The following is an 18,186-nucleotide window of genomic DNA, read 5'->3' on the forward strand; positions in this document are numbered from 1 at the left end:
AATCACAAGCTAGAATTAAGACTGCTGTGGAAAATATCAACATATCCAGATATATATATGGCACAACAGCAGAAAGTAAAGAGGAACTAAAGAGCATTTTAATGTGGGAAAAAAGTTGGCTTGAAACTCAGAATGAAAAAAACTTAAGATAGTGGCATCTGGTTCCATCACATCCTGACAAATTGAAAAGGAAGCAGTGTGAGGTGTTTTTTTTTTTCTTGGACTCCAAGATCTTTGCAGATGATGACTGCAGCCATGAAATTAAAAGACAGGGTTTTTTTCTCCTTGGGCTGCAAGATCATTGCAGATGGTGACTGAAGCCATGAAATGTAAAGACAATTGCTCCTTGGGAGGAAAGCTATTGCAAACCTAGCATATTAAAAAGCAAAAACATCACCTTGCCAACAAAAGTCTGTATTGTCAAAGCTATGGATTTCCCAGTAGTAATATATGGCCGTGAGAGTTGGACCATAAGAAATGCTGTGCCCTGAAGAATTGATGCTTTCAAATTGTGGTGTTGGAAAAGACACATTAGAGTCCCCTGGACTGCAAAGAGTTCAAACCAGTCAATCTTAAAGGAAATCAACCTTCACTGTTCTTTGGAAGAAAAAATACTCAAGGTGAAGGATAATTTGGCCACCTATTGAGAAGAGAGGAGTCATTGGTGACTCGGTGGCACAGTGGTTAGAGTGCAGTACTGCAAGCTACTTCTGCTGATCACCAGCTGCCAGCAGTTTGGCAGATCAAATCTCAGTAGGCTCAAGGTTGACTCAGCCTTCCATCCTTCCAAGGTCAGTAAAATGAGGACCCAGATGCTGGGAGCAATATTCTTACTCTGTGTAAACTGCTTATAGAGGGCTGTAAAGCAGTATATTGGTCTAAAACAGTGGTTCCCAACCATTTTTTTTGGCCATGCCCCACCTAAACATCTCTAAAATCCTGATGCCCTCCTCCGTGATACATAGTTCTTACTATTCAAAAAGTGAATTCCTACTTACTTAGAGGAAGTCTAGACAAGGTTCCAATTGCCCTCATTAAAAATCAAATTGCCCACCTGTGGGGTGTGGGCCCCACATTGGGAACCAGTGGTCTAAATGCTATTGCTATTGAAAAAGACCTTGATGGTGGGGTAAGGTGAAAGGGACTGCAGAGGATATGATGGTTAGTGTCATTGATGCAGTGAACATGAATTTTGGCAAACTCCGGTAGAGAGTGGAGGACAGAAGGTGACTAGCATGCTGTGGACCATGGGGTCACAAAGAGCCAGACACTATTTATTTATTTATTTCATTTATTTATTTTGTCCAATACACAATGAGGGTTTTAGTGGGTATATATCTATATACATATAGTAAAATACATGATGAAGGTTATAGAGGAGATACTCATAGTAAAATATATCTAAGAAATAATAGAAAAGAAGATATAGTAATAGTAATATCAATGAAAGAATAGAAGAAGAGATATAGGAATAGAAGAAAGGTATAGGAGATATAGGAGAGCAATAGGATAGGGGACAGAAGGCACTCTAGTGCACTTGTACTCGCCCCTTATTGACCTCTTAGGAATCTGGATAGGTCAACCATAGATAATCTCAGGGTAAAGTGTTGGGGGTTTGGGGATGACACAATGGAGTCCGGTAATGAGTTCCACACTTCGACAACTCGGTTACTGAAGTCATATTTTTTACAGTCAAGTTTGGAGTGGTTAATATTAAATTTAAATCTGTTGTGTGCTCTTGTGTTGTTGTGGTTGAAGCTGAAGTAGTTGCCGACAGGCAGGACGTTGCAGCATATGATCTTGTGGGCAATACTTAGATCTTGTTTAAGGCGTCTTAGTTATAAACTTTCTAGGCCCAGGATTGAAAGTCTAGTCTCATAGGGTATTCTATTTCGAGTGGAGGAGTGAAGGGCTCTTCTGGTGAAGTATCTTTGGACATTTTCAAGGGTGTTGATTTCTGAGATGCGATATGGATTCCAAACAGATGAACTGTATTCGAGGATGGGTCTGGCAAAAGCTTTGTAAGCTCTGGTAAGTAGTGTGAGATTGCCAGAGCAGAAGCTACATAGGATTAGGTTTACAACTCTTGAAGCCTTCTTGGCTATATTGTTGCAGTGGGCTTTGGCACTTAAATCTTTTGTTATTAGTATACCAAGGTCTTTAACCACTACTTATCAACTGAACAAAAAGTGTGTGTTTATCTCCTTAGTCATAATTAGCTATATCCAGAGGTGGGCTGCTGCCTGGACGGGGTAGGGTGGGGACGCAGTGGGGTAGCGAAAATGGAGCACCATCCCAGAGCACTCAATTTGTACTGAAAGATGTTGAAAGAAAATGCAGGGTGTCCTGCATAAGCCATGCCCACAGTGTGGTAATAAAAATTTTGGTAGCCCTTCACTGGCTATATCTATTTATCCATGTCCATGATTCTGGATACCTTCTAACTTAAAAAGTAAAAAAAAAAGCTTAATAAAAGATCAGTCTCATCTGGAGAAAGGAAAGACCACACACCAAAGAAAAACCAACAGGGATTCAACAACCAGAAGTAAGGAAGAACTTCCTGACGGTCAGAGCAATCAACCAGTGGAACAACCTGCCTGCGGAGGTGGTGAACTCCCCAACTCTAGACACTTTCAAGAGGAGATTGGACTGGCACCTGGCTGGGGTGCTTTAGGATTCCTGCTCAGGCAGGGGGTTGGACTTGATGACCTGCATGGTCCCTTTCAACTCCAACAATAAATAAATAAACCACCTTTCCCCATGATATGGGTTTCCTCATCAGGTTTTCCAGAATTTACAAAACATCATTAGAGTGAGAGCAGTATGGATTTATGTGGAAAGGCTGTCCCAAATATCTAATTGTATCTATTATCTACACACACACACACACACACACACACACACACACACACACACACATTCTTCTTTTTTTGCATCAGTTTGTGTCCTTGGTTTAACAATGAACATCTAAGCCTTGAATAACTGAATACTTTTCTTTGCAATTCATTCGCCCTATCAAACAATGTACCACAATACAATGACAGAGTACTGCTAATTTATTTTGAAGTCAGTGGCTCATATTTCCACATTTTTATCCATTGTATGCATTAAGAACTAGTATTTCTAAGTGTACCAGGCCCTTGTTTAGAGAAGAAAGAGTTACAATCTGACTTCACTGATCCACTGACCTTTGCTTGTTGGAGCTGTGCAAATCTATGAAGGTCACTCTGTTTTCATCAAAGTTTAGTCAAGGTTTTTCTCTGAAATTATGCCATAAAGTTGAAGTATGTTTCTAGGAGTTGAAACAGAGCTTTGAGCCAGTAAGAATGTTCTATTTTTTTCTGAGGCAAGATGCTCCACCTTGTAACAATTGGAGATTAGTTACACATGATTCGCCCTGTCTAATAAAGAATTATAAAGCAGTTTTGTCACATGCAAAATTGCAGAAAACAAATAATGGTGACAGATGGGGAGATACAGAAATGTGCAGTTTTACTGGTGGTATAATAAAACAGATACAGACACATAAACACACACATCAAATTCCATTGCAAAGAACTGCTGGTTCTGAATTTAGTATGGAAAGTAACTAATCTATTGAAAATCATATAAATAACAAGTCTCCAACCTTGTTTTTTTTTTTAAGAATAAAAGCAGAGAGAGTGTTCTGTCTGGGTGCCCCCAGACTTCAACGCCAACTGGAAAAAGCAGCCTGACACGCTGGTAAAAGCAAAAGCACTTTATAGTTTGAAAAATAAACACAGAGAAAAACCTGTTCTTCCTAACAGGCAGGCTAGGAGACTTCACAGCAGAGTCCTGACGGCCAGACAATACAACAGACTTCTTGCTGGCACACCCACCACTGTAGAGAACAAGACCCACACCTTTTTCCCCCAAGGTTTCAGTATTCAAAGTCACAAACCAGAATTCCAAGACGCCAAAGATCACAGCCAGGTCCCAGGACTCCCAAAGATAATACTCCACAAGCCAGGAAGGGTGGGTCTGCCTTTTCAGCCTTTCCAGAGAGCACCACACCCAAACCCAGCTGTTGCCTCTTTAGTGCTGAAAGTACCTGGCTAATTGTCCCCTTTGTTGTGTTGCTCTTCTCTGCCGGAGATCGATGATTGCTTGTGCATTTTCATCTAAGGAATCCAGGCTGCTTGCTGGGGAGAGCTCCCCCTCGGGGGACTCTGGCTGTCCTCCCTCTCCCTCAGCCTGAGATTCCTCCTCCCCGTCTGCCTGAACCTCCTGTTCCTCATCCTCCCCCTCTGAGCAGGAAGCCGGCAGAGGATCAGCCGTTCCCTGAGGGGCCTCAGACGGAATCACAACAGAGAGGCAGATAATAAAAAGAAGGGAAAGACTGTGAATGAATAGCTCTCAAAGTGGGCTCTTTCTCTTGAAGAATATTCAATTAATTCGGTAAGCCAAGGAAGACTTGTTTTCACTATGAACTTCTGTGCTGCCCTTCCCAATGTATACATTCCTTTAAATTCATCACTGATTAATTTATAAATCTGTAATAAAATTTGGAAAGACAAAAAACAACAGCTGTACTAAATGTACCAGCATTTCCTTTTCCCCTAAATCCAAATAGAAAACATTCCTAACTTAGTCAAACTGACAAAAATCAGCATACAAAGAAATACTCATCAAGATTAAGCTGGAAAATTAGAATAATTACAATGCAACACTGATCTGTACAGTATTCTGGATGTGACCAAAGCATTCTCACCACCACCCAAAAATCCTAAAGAATTATAGGTATTACAATTCGCAAAGAATTATAGTGTACAGAGAAGCACACTCATGTCCTTCAGGTGCTTTGTATTTCATGTTGATTTTGTAATATTTATTATTTTGATTTATCTCTTGCCTTTCTGCCTATAGGCAGAATACCGGCTGCTGGGAATAATATGTGTAATGACACATTATGCTATGTTGCAAAACACGGTGATCTGTTTGGATTAAGACACCTATGCGTTATTAAAGAAAAATTGTAAGTGTTGCAAAAACCAGCACAAAATGAATTTAAGAATATAATAAGAAAAATTAGGGACAAAATTAAATTAACGCCCTTCCCTGGCTTACCATCCTTTTTCACTAAGGTAAGAAATTCTACCAGATTTCCTATTCTATTTTTGCCCTCCCCACTTCCCGGGCAGGGGGAATTAGTGGTAGTTCAATCTATACGCTATTAGAAAATAGCCCTGCATTTCCAAAGTAGAATAGAATAGAATAGAATAGAATTTTTATTGGCCAAGTGTGATTGGACACACAAGGAATTTGTCTTAGTGCATATGCTCTCAACGTACATAAAATAAAATATACATTTGTTAAGAATCGTGGTACAACCCTTAATGATTGTCATAGGGGTCAAATAAGCAATGAAGAAGCAATATTAATAAAAATCTTAGGATATAAGCAACAAGTTACAGTCATACAGTCAACATGGGAGGAAGTGGGTGATAGGAATGATGAGAAAAACTAGTAGAATAGAAGTGCAGATTTAGTAGAAAGTCTGACAGTGTTGAGGGAATTATTTGTTTAGTAGAGTGATGGCGTTCGGAAAAAAACTGTTCTTGTGTCTAGTTTTTCCCCGAACGCCATCATTCTACTAAACAAATTAAAGTAAAATTCATTACTTTCCCCTACAGTATTTCTATATATGTAGGTGCTAAGCGTGGTAAAAAAACACACCATTTTCCTCACAGGAGGTTGTATAGGTTGTATAGTAAGGTATACAAAATACCTTACTCTACTAGACTTGAAATGCTGAAATTAGACAATTAACAACTACGTCACCTCCGAACTGATCTAACCATAGTTCACAAAATCATATAACAAAATGTCCTTTCTGTTAATGACTGGTTCACCTTCAACCGCAACAACACACAAGCACTTTTCTAAGAGGTCTGTAAGGGGTGTATATGAGCACACCATTGTGCCTACCATCCCTCTCCTACTGTCATATTGTCTTTTTATTTTCATCTTTATTTTCTATGTTATGTTTATATAAACTACTATCCTATACTTGATTGACAGATAATATAAATAAATACATAAATATAGATAGGCTGAAGAGAGGAACCATATGACCCTTTTCATCCCTTTGACAAAACTAATCATATGCTGCCTCCTAGCGGTCATCATAACTGAAAATATCACATTTGTTGTAAAAATAACAGAGATTTTTCATCGCTCCATGGGGTGGTGGCAAGGGTGGGCAGCAGGCAGGATGGGGTGGAATGCAGTTCCACTGGCAGAAATGAAGCTGCATGCACAGCTCCAGTTGACTGGCGACTGTCACTTCTGGATTACTGGTCTCGGCTCAGCTCTCCTTTTTCCCCCTGCTGCTGCTGCATCAGTGCTCCTCGCTTTTTTCCTCTTTTCTCCTTCCTGGCCTCAGAAAAGCTTCCCTCACTCCTGCCCAGCCCCCCTCCAACCTCACACAGCCACCGCCCAAGGCCAGGAGAGCTGTGCCATCCCGAATCAGTCTGGGCTGTATTTTTCCCCTCATGAAGCCGTCACTCGGGCCACAGCTGAGGTGAAAAGGCATCATACAGCAATAACAGTTCACTTGAAAAATGATGATTGTTCAAGCCACTCCCACCTGGTCACATGGTCTGCAATTCCCTCCTACTCAGTCACATGATCATCAAGCCACACCCACAAAATAAGCCACACCCACAAAATAAGCCACACCCACAGTGTGGCAGTAAAAAATTTGGCTGCCCATTTTGATGACTGTATGTCATGAAAAGTGAACACTTTAGAAAAATTAAATTACAGAGGGAATTAAAAAGGACAGTTTTCGGTCATAAATTTGTTCTCCTGTATAAGATACATGCTGACATCTAATTTTCATAGTTGTACCACAAATGTTAGCTTTTGAATGAGTGACATTGATCAAGTACTCCAAAAGGAGAAGTAAAATGTATATCTGGATATTAAAAACAAAACAAAACCATAAGCCAAACCATTATCCATCAGCTTGTCCATATGTTGATATTTATTTGTTTGTTTGTTTGTTTGTTTATTGGATTTGTATGCCGCCCCTCTCCAAGGACTCAGGGCGGCTCACAACATATCAAAGAAAACATAACAACACATCTGGATCCATTTAATGTAATTAAAAAAACTAAAAATTCTAATATAATTAAAAACATTCATTACCATTCACTCCATGAAACACACTAAAACACTTGTTGGTTGGGGGAAAGATCTAATGACCCCAGACCTGGCGGCATAGATAAGTCTTTAAACTTTTTTGGAAGGCAAGGAAGGTGGGGGCAGTGTAAATCTCTGGGGGAGCTGATTCCAGGGGGCTGGGCCCCTCACAGAGAAGGCTCTTCCCCTAGGTCCTGCCAACCGACATTGTCAGTTGTCATGAGGCAGAAGGCGGTCTCGGAGGCAATCTGGTCCTATGCCATGTAGAGCTTTGTAGGTCATGACCAACACTTTGAATTGTGTCCGAAAACTAATCGGCAGCCAATGCAGTCCGTGGAGTGATGGTAAAATCACCTTGGAAGGCCCATAACTTCTCGCACGGCTGCATTTTGGACAATTTGAAGTTTCTGAACCCTTTTTAAAGGTAGCCTCATGTAAAGAGCATTGCAGTAGTCGAGGTGATAAGGGCATGAGCGACTGTGAGCAAAGACTCCCTGTCCAGATAGGGCTGTAGCTGGTGCACCCAGTGGACCTGGGCTAATGCCCCCCTCGTCGCAGCTGAAAGATGTTGTTCTAAAGTCAGCTGTGGATCTAGGAGGACACCCAAGTTGTGGACCCTCTCTGAGGGGGTCAGTAATTCTCTCCCCTCCAGAGTAATGGACAGACAGGTGGACGTGTCCTTGGGAGGCAGTACTCACAGCCACTTGTCTGGATTGAGCTTGAGCCTGTTGGCACCCATCCAGACCCTGACAACCTCCAGACACCAGCACATTACTTTCACTGCTTCACTGAGTGGACATGGCGTGGAAATGTACAGCTGAATATCATCAGCGTACTGATGGTAACTCACCCCGTGCCCTTGGATGATCTCTTAAAGAAGCTTTAATTCCACATAATCTAGAGGTTTTCTGAGAAACCTGTCCAATTTTTAGGGTACAAGCACCTTAAATAGATAATGATCCAGCATTGCAGGATATATAATAGAAAGCCAACTTGACCAACTCAACTCAGCTATATAGCTCAATTACCCGGAAACACACTTTTTTAAATAGCTGATCTTTGTTGTTCAGACCTGTGGGATATTTAACTTTTATTACAGTTTCCAAGCTGAACAGAGCTTTAATATTAGCTCCGTTTAATGCTCTGCCATCCAATACAAATAATACCCTCAGCTACTCAATTGTGTCTTTGTGGCGTAGGCTGCAGAAACTACGGCTCGTGTTTGATTTTACTGGAGCTTCTACTGAGAATGCAGAACTCATTTCATTTATCTTCAAGTAGCAAAATATCCCGGGCATACAGACTGCCTTATATGCAAATCCTCCTTTCAAACAAATCAGAATCACATTCTGCCATACATTATTATTATTATTATTATTATTATTATTATTATTATTATTAATTGGATTTGTATGCCGCCCCTCTCCGGAGACTAGGGGCGGCTAACAGCAATAATAAAACAGCGTACAATAATAACCCAATACTAAAAACGATTAAAAACCCATTAATATAAAAACCAAACATACATACAGACATACCATGCATGAAGTTGTAAAGGCCTAGGGGGAAAGAGTATCTCAATTCCCCCATGCCTGGTGGCAGAGGTGGGTTTTAAGTAGCTTATGAAAGGCAAGGAGGGTGGGGGCAATTCTAATCTCTGGGGGGAGTTGGTTCCAGAGGTCCGGGGCCGCCACAGAGAAGGCTCTTCCCCTGGGTCCCGCCAAGTGGCATTGTTTAGTTGATGGGACCCGGAGAAGACATCTATTAAAACTGGGTGGAAACTAACATCCTCTAGTTGGTGACATTTGTTCACAGAAAAGGTTACCTCTGGGCACGGAAAGATATAAGTGGGTGCTTCACCCCGGCTGGATCAATTTGGCTTCAGCCAAACTGAGGAGTCACCACAGTGAAGGCTGGCTACAAAGCGAGTGAGTGAGAGGAGAGGGGAGCCATTAAGCAGCAGCAGCAGCAGCAGCAGCAGCAGCTGGCTTTCGGTCAAAGGAGTAGGAAGTTCTCCCCTCTTGCCTGCCTGGGCTTCTCTCTCTGGTGCAGTGTATGAGAGGCAGCCTCACACCGGGTATATGGGAGGCACGTGCTCTTCCTCGCCACCTCAGAGTCCCTCTTTTTTTAAAAAAAAAAATTGGATTGTTTTGATTTCCTTCACCTTACCTTCTTCCTTCAGCAGCGACTGTCCTCTTCCTCTTCTTCCTCCCCCTCCTACCCAAATTCCAAGCTTTTATTTCTTTCCCAATGGGATTGCGTGCATTATTTGCTTTTACATTGATTCCTATGGGAAAAATTGCTTCTGCTTACAAACTTTTCTACTTAAGAACCTGGTCACGGAACGAATTAAGTTCTTAAGTAGACGTACCACTATATTTCCATTAACTGCCAAAAAAAGAGCCTCTAGTCTAGCTAGAGAAGAACTTAATTTACCCATCAAAAAGTGTCGGTAATTGGCTGGTCTTGAGCTATGCTACAGCCATTGTAGCTCAAGTCTGCTTGGCCAAGAGTGATCATATTTTGACACTCTGTATCAAGAATTCTCTGGTCCCAGTATATGCTCTTGCCAGCTTGGATTTAGCCCAGAGATTTCATGGCTTCTTACAAGAAGGAAGTACAGGTTGTGGAGCTGTGGTGGCACAGTGGTTAGAATGTAGCATTGCAAGCTAATTCTGCTGACTGCCAATTGCCAGCAATTTGGCAGTCAGATTTTCACTGGCTCAAGGTTAACTCCTTTCATCCTTCTTGTTGTGCTTGGGCCTGGGCCAGCCGTTACTCCCACAGATAGGAGAGATGCGGCACAAAGTGAGTGCGAAAGCCTGGCTGACAGCCAGGAGGATGAGGCCACTGGTTTGCAGGACTCATCAGACAGCCCAGGGGATTTGGCATGCAGTCCCTCAGACAGTCTTTCGTCCTTGGATTCCTCTGCAGCACAATTCATAGACATGCGTAGCAGAAGAGCGATGCAAAGGAGGGATCAATTGAAGGATTATTACAAGTCATCAGAGAAGCACCTGGGTTGGGTGTGGTTCTTATACTGAGGGCTGGGTGTGGTTCCCTTAATGAGGGCTAAAGGTATAAAAGGGAACAGAAGCACAAGGCAAACTGTGGCTGTTTATCTGTGTTATTTTGTAGTTCCTGCTCTGAAGTTTCTGTTCTGTGCCTTTGGAGTTTTCAACCCAGCTTTTTCAGACACATGGGAGGTGAAACCTCTGGGACTTGCTGTTTGCTCCAAAGATTCAAAAGGACTCCTGAAACGTCTTTGCTCATTCCAGGTTGTCTTTGTTTGCTTTTTCCTGTGTTTTTGTATGCGGCTGAAGTAAGCCTTGCACTATCATTGTTTCCTGACACTAAGGACTGTTTTGAGTAACCCTTTTGTGTTTGTTTAATACAAGTTTGCTGATTAGAAGAGCACATGTGTGTTTGATTTGTTTTCCTTGGATTGTTACGCATTGCCTGAGCCCAGTCAGGCAGAACACTTCTAAGGTCGGAAAAATAAAGACCCAAAATATTAGGGGCAATATGTTGACTTTGTAAACCACTTAGAGAAGGCTGCAAAGCACTGTGGAGCAGTTTATACTGTAACTGCTATTGCTGTTACCATCCCTGATTCTTGACTTCTACTCTGAGTGAAAGCTCGGTTATTAGGAAACTATCCCAGTAGTCATCAATTTCAGATGACCAGTAAAGTAACAATCAAGATATCCACTTTTTCAAACCCAGTTCCAATTTTATGACAAATGTGAAGACTTATGTAGGAACCCAGAACGTTGATATTAAAATCTTTTCCATTGGGCAAATACATTGACCCAGTTGCACACCACAAAACGGTTGCATTGTTACTTTGGCTTCATGTAGTTTAGTGGCGATGCTAACATTTTCTAACATTTTCTAAGTGATGTGGGGGGAAGAAAAACATTTAGTGTTTAAAGTAGATCCACTTGAAATAAAATAGAACCAGAAAGAAAACCCTTGAACAAAAGTGAAAAATTGCTTTCAAACCACCTTTTAGCTTTAAAGAAACTAAATGTTTGGAGTGCTGCAAATACTGGTAAGAAAAGGCCAAAAGGGGGCACTTTTGATCTAGGAGGAAATATCAGGTTACGAAGAAGGACTGAAAATTCAAGGACAAGCAAGACTCTTATCAGAACAATTTCTGCAATAATGGAGAAGTTAGAAGAACAAACTTTGTTGCAGTGTCTAGTTCAGTGATGGTGAATCTTTTAGGCACTGAGTGCCCAAATCAGAACGTGCACCAATGCATGTGCATGCCTATGCAATGGAGCACCTAAATCCCAAAGACCAGCTGGTCTTCTGGTTTCTGGCATGCACATGGTTATGATCTATAAAGCCCTACAAGGCATCGGACCAGAATATCTCTCAGACCACCTTCTGCCACATGAATCCCAGCGGCCGATTAGGTCCCACAGAGTTGGCCTTCTTCAGGTCCTGTTGACCTAGGGGAAGAGCCTTCTCTGTGGTGGCCCCGGCCCTCTGGAATCAACTCCCTCCAGAGATTCGAACAGCCCCCACCCTCCTCGCCTTCCGTAAAATGCTGAAGATCCACCTTTGTGGCCAGGCGTGGGGATAATTACCACCTTCCCTGACAAATACTGAAACAGTCAGTTCTTAAAGCTCTTTTTATTTGTAAAGGCAGGACAGCTCTTTTTGTAAGGGACTTCATGTAAGAACGCGACTGGAATAAACAGTGCCAGTGCGTTCCTTTTATACTTTATTTTTCCCGCTAAAATCCTGCTGTCAAACTCTTAGCCAATCAGAACACACCAACCATTTCAACTATTTACATTTACCTCAGCGCATATTTAACATTCTCCCCCTTTTTTTTTATTATGCTTTCAGCCTTACTGTATGATGGATTAGGGTTGAATGTGTATGGTTGTATAGTTAGGGATTTTATTATGTTATTAATGTTTTTTAAATTGATTTAATTTTCTACTGTAATGTATTGTATCACAGTTATGTTGTGAGCCGCCCCGAGTCTTCGGAGAGGGGCGGCATACAAATCTAACAAACTATAACTAATTATAAACTAACTAACATGTCAGCCATCTGGTTTTCACGTATGATGGAATACTGGAAACTCAAAGATGATGTGGTAGGTGCATGCATGTTCACTAGCCAGCTAGTCTTCAGGTTTCCAGCACTCTGGCACATGCAAAGAACAGGTGGCCAATGCGCATGTGTGCAATGGAAACTGGAAGTGCACTTGGTGAAGGCACATTTATTTATTTATTATTTATTAATCAGATTTGTATGCTGCCCCTCTCTGCAGACTCGGGGCGGCTCACAGCAACAATAATACAATGTAAACAAATATAATATTTAAGTTAATTTAAAACCCCAATTTAGAAACCAATCATACATACTGACATACCATGCATAAAATTTATAAGCCTAGGGGGAGGGAAAGTCTCAATTCCCCCATGCCTGACGACAGAGGTGGGTTTTAAGGAGCTTACAAAAGGCAAGGAGGGTAGGGGCAACTTTGATATCTGGGGGGAGTTGGTTCCAAAGGGTCGGGGCCGCCAGAGAGAAGGCTCTTCCCCTGGGCCCCGCCAAATTACATTGTTTAGTTGACGAGACCCCGAGGAGGCCAACTCTGTGGGACCTAACTGGTTGCTGGGATTCGTGCGGCAGAAGGCGGTCCCGGAGATATTCTGGTCCGGTGCCATGAAGGGCTTTATAGGTCATAACCAACACTTTGAATTGTGACCGGAAAGTGATTGGCAACCAATGCAGACTGCGGAGTTTTGGTGTGACATGGGCATATTTAGGAAAGCCGATGATAGTTCTCGCAGCTGCATTCTGCACAGGTGCCCTGAGAGAGCCTCCCCATGCCACCTCAGCCACAGGTGCCATAGGTTCACCATCAAGGGTCATTTTAATTTTAATTAATTAATTTTAGATTAATATGTATACTTTTTGTATATGTTTACTCCAGAAACCTTTATTTATTTCTAACAACACCCCCACACAACTCAGGGTCCATTACTCCAGACCAGAAGACTCTGAAATCCTTTTGAGCTCTATGATTCTATGTTTAGCAAACTATTGTCTATATTGTTCTCCTTTCCAGTTCCTACAAACCTTTAGCTAACTCTCGAGTGAAAGGCACTGAAAAATTGTTGAATGTTTTGCCCTTCAATTTTTCTTCAATGAATTTTAATTTTTGTTCTGTGAAAATGGATAAGAGCCTAACTAGATGTTTCTCTTAAGACAGTAATATAATAACTAAGAGTAGCTGCATCCTAATCTTCTCTTATATTCAAGAGCTATTTTACATTTCCTTTTGCACATTTTGGCTCTAATTAAAAAAGGCTGTAATTTTGCAATGTTCTTACAAAATGATGTCTTTACATAACTGGTATAATATAGCTGTGCTTCCATGCTGGTACACTGAAGTGCAGTAATTCTCACTAATGCCTCTGCTTGTCTGAATCAGGTTTATCATAATAAAATATATGATTCTTCAGCCACATTCCGGTGCTCATCTTATTATCTCAGGGATCTATAATGTCTTTGTTATGTTTTTCTTTAATTCCTTATTGTCTTAAAAAGTTAACATGGAAAACAATTATGGAGGAGGAAAAAATAAACAAATGAGAAGAGAGATATCCATCACAAACATTTAACTAAAGTGCAGTTGGAAAACCATTAGAATGAATTCTTGTATTATCAAGAATTTGTGAGAATAAATATTTTGATGCTTATATTGATGCCATGGAAAGGTATCGTAGGTTCATATTTAGCTGTTGCACTCAAAAGACTATAATTTACCATGTTTTTTGGACTATGAGATGCTCTGGACTATAAGATTCATGTAGTTTTTGGAGAGGAAAACAAGAAAAGCAAATCTGCTTCTCTCTCCCAGCAATTTGCCTCTTTGCAGCAAACAGCAAAGAGCTTGGTCAACTTCAGCCCAGCCTGATTTAGCACGAGCAGCAGTTGGATCAGCCCAGGGTTGGGTTCTAACTTACCACACTGCCAGTTTACTTCTACACTGCCTGGCTGTGTGCATAAGCAATACCAAAAAAAATATGAAAACAAGATGATGATACATGTGCAGTACCTGAAACTTGGCTTCTTTCCATACACAGAAGAAAAAAAAAACAGGAAAAAATCCCCCCCCCCCAAAAAAATACACTCCCCCAAATCCTTTTTAAAAAAAAAAAATATGGCAATGCCCATGGACGGGCATCAATCAAAACGGCTCCATGACATCATTACGAAGTCACCAGTAGTTCGCTGCTAGCGAACAAGTCCAAACTGGGAGGAATCCACCTGTGGATGGGTCTCCTGGAGTACTGATGATCTATTCCAGGTTGTTCCAAGCTGTGAGGATCACCACCTCCGATAGCCGCCCCCACTTCAGCAACATTCTCTCTATAGGACATATGGACATTTCCACCCACTTTTTCAGGGGAAGTGTGTCTTATAGTCTGAAAAATACAGTAACTCAGAGCCGGGGTGGTGCAGCAGGTAGAGTGCTGTACTGCAGGCCACTTAAGCTGACTGGAGATCTGTAGGTCAGTGGTTCAAACCTCATCACTGGCTCAAGGTTGACTCAGTCTTCCATCCTTCCGAGATGGGTAAAATGAGGACCCGGATTGTGGGGGCAATAGGCTGGCTGTGTTAAAAAGTGCTATTGTTAACATGTTGTAAGCCGCCCTGAGTCTAAGGAGAAGGGCAGCATAAAAATTGAATTAAACAAACAAACAAATAATTTTATTTTTATTTATTTATTCATTTTTCCAATACACAATACATATGGAAGAGAATAGACATGAAATAATATATACAAAGATAATATGTAAAAATAGAGGAGAAGATATATGAAAGGAAGAAAATATATATGATATATGAGATAAAGGAAAAACAATTGGACAGGGGACGAAAGGCACACTAGTGCACTTATGTACGCCCCTTACCGACCTCTTAGAAACCTGGAAAAGTCAATCGTGGAGAGTCTAAGGGAGAAATGTTGGGGGTTAGGGGTTGACACTATTGAGTCCGGTAATGAGTTCCATGCTTCGACAACTCGATTGTTAAAGTCATATTTTTTACAGTCAAGTTTGGAGTGGTTAATATTAAGTTTGAATTAAGTTTGAATACAGCCATATGAAATAATATTTCATATGGCTGTAATTCAAAGTAGAAAAAAACATTGTAAGGGAAAGTCGCCACTGGATCTGCAGATATTCTTGGAAGAAACTGTTTAAGGGGTATTATTAACTTTACCTTCCCTACTGGTTCGCAAATGTGAAGATGGGCTATGCCTTCTGTGCATGTACACAATGTCAAAAATGCAATATGTTGGGTGGGCAAGGCCCCCTGCAGTCAGTACTACCAGTTTGCCTGATCCGGAGAGAACCGGCTGAATACCACCACTGAACTGGTTATATCTCAATCCACTTCTGATTGAATTCAGGCTTGATTTGCATATAAAAATCAATGTGGATGTCCTAAAACAAAGAGAATGTAACTGTTATGTCTACTGAGTATCTCAATGGAGTTTATTGTAATTGAATATGATATCCCTAGGTTTGAAGGTATTCTTCTACTCTTATTGGCAGCAGAGTTTCAGAAATTGTGTTCATATATTCTTTACTGGGATCAATGATCCATACAATTTTAGAAATTAGGATTGGATGACTGTACTTTATCTGTATCACACATATAATTAGGTTATTGATTGCAATAAGACATCCTACCTACCTAATTTATAGGAATAAACTGTAGATGTTGATTTTAATAACACCTAACTGCTAATTTCTGAATCAGGAGAGGCAGAACATGGGAGCAAAAATAAGTTAGATGGGGAAATTGCTTGTTCTAAAATTTATGCGGCATCAAAAAGAACTAGTAAATAATTTATGGCTGCTCCTAGAGTTTGAGGATCAATAATGGTCCAAATGATCTCCAGGTTTAGGAAGCCCTACCATCTGCTCTAGCTGTTTCACCAGCTTTCTGAACAGCTCAGATAAAAATTTCAATGGGTACCAATTGTTTTATAAGGTGTTGTTGGTATATAATACAGTACAAGCAGAGGTGGTTACTGCCCAGATAGGGAGGGGAATGAAGTGGGGTAGTGAAAATGGAGCTCCACCCCAGAGTGCCTAATTTGAACTGAAAGATGTTGAAAGTGGCCATTCAGTCTCTTCTTGAAAGCCTTCAGTGATGAAGTATGTCACAAAGGTGTTGGATCAAGGTGGTGCCGTGGATATTGCCTACCTGGACTTCAGTAAAGCCTTTGATACGGTTCCACATAAAGAGCTGATAGATAAATTAGTGAAGATTGGACTTAATCCCTGGATAGTTCAATGGATTTGCAGCTGGCTGAAGCGTAGACATCAGAGAGTTATTGTTAAATGGTGAGTATTCTGAGCAGAGACAGGTTACAAGCAGTGTGCCACAAGGGTCTGTTCTGGGTCCTATTCTTTTTAATATGTTTGTGAGTGACATAGGGGAAGGTTTGGTAGGGAAGGTTTGCCTATTTGCCAATGACTCTAAAGTGTGCAATAGGGTTGATATTCCTGGAGGCGTCTGTAATATGGTAAATGATTTAGCTTTATTAGATAAATGGTCAAAGCAATGGAAACTGCAGTTTAATGTTTCCAAATGTAAAATAATGCACCTGGGGAAAAGGAATCCTCAATCTGAGTATTGTATTGGCAGTTCTGTGTTAGCAAAAACTTCAGAAGAAAAGGATTTAGGGGTAGTGATTTCTGACAGTCTCAAAATGGGTGAACAGTGCAGTCAGGCGGTAGGGAAAGCAATTAGGATGTTTGGCTGCATAGCTAGAGGTATAACAAGCAGGAAGAGGGAGATTATGATCCCGCTATATAGAGTGCTGGTGAGACCACATTTGGAATACTGTGTTCAGTTCTGGAGACCTCACCTACAAAAAGATATTGACAAAATTGAATGGGTCCAAAGACGGGCTACAAGAATGGTGGAAGGTCTTAAGCCTAAAACATATCAGGAAAGACTTAATGAACTCAATCTGTATAGTCTGGACGACAGAAGAAAAAGGGGGAACATGATCGAAACATTTAAATATGTTAAAGGGTTAAATAAGGTCCAGGAATGAAGTGTTTTTAATAGGAAAGTGAACACAAGAACAAGGGGACATAATCTGAAGTTAGTTGGGGGAAAGATCAAAAGCAACATGAGAAAATATTATTTTACTGAAAGAGTAGTAGATCCTTGGAACAAACTCCCAGCAGACGTGGATGATAAATCCACAGTAACTGAATTTAAACATGCCTGGGATAAACATATATCCATCCTTAGATAAAATACAGAAAATAGTATAAGGGCAGACTAGATGGACCATGAGGTCTTTTTCTGCCGTCAGACTTCTATGTTTCTATATTTGTCAACGTTTAATTTTAGCAAGCACCTAGATAATGGCTGTCATGTTGTCTTGGTGGCATTACGTGACATATCAGGACTTTTTGCTAAACTGGGCGTGAACATGTCCAGATTGTGATGCATGTGGCCCACAGAACGGAGGTTTGACAGCCCTGACCCATAAGTATGTGGTCCTAAGCTGACCCTTCACCTCTTCCAATGGTTTACGAATAACCAAAAGTTAACTGATTCTATCCACCTCATTCTGATCATCCTTTTCTCATTTTCCTTTCCACTTTTCACAACTTTAGCTCCTTAGAGCCTTCAGAGTCTTGTTTTGTTTTTTAAAGAATTCTTTTTTAAAAGGTACACTAGGTAAATCAATGGAAAAGAAGCTGAGCAGGTATCCAAAGGAGCACAGCTGCATCTCTTAAACTCTTCTCTGGAAAGAGAGTCAGTTTATTTCAAAGTCTGTAAAGTTCTTGAAGGAAAAGTTTTATCTCAGTGTCTTGATGGCATACAAGTCAGCGAGTTTAGAAAACTGCCACTATTAGAAACGATTCAATCAAAGTTTGTGAGATCTATCTTGGCTGTTCCCGAGTGTATCAAAAATGCTGCTGCTGAGAACCTGATGTCAAGTTC

Source organism: Erythrolamprus reginae, chromosome 4, assembly GCF_031021105.1.
Source record: "Erythrolamprus reginae isolate rEryReg1 chromosome 4, rEryReg1.hap1, whole genome shotgun sequence".
NCBI lineage: Eukaryota > Metazoa > Chordata > Lepidosauria > Squamata > Dipsadidae > Erythrolamprus > Erythrolamprus reginae.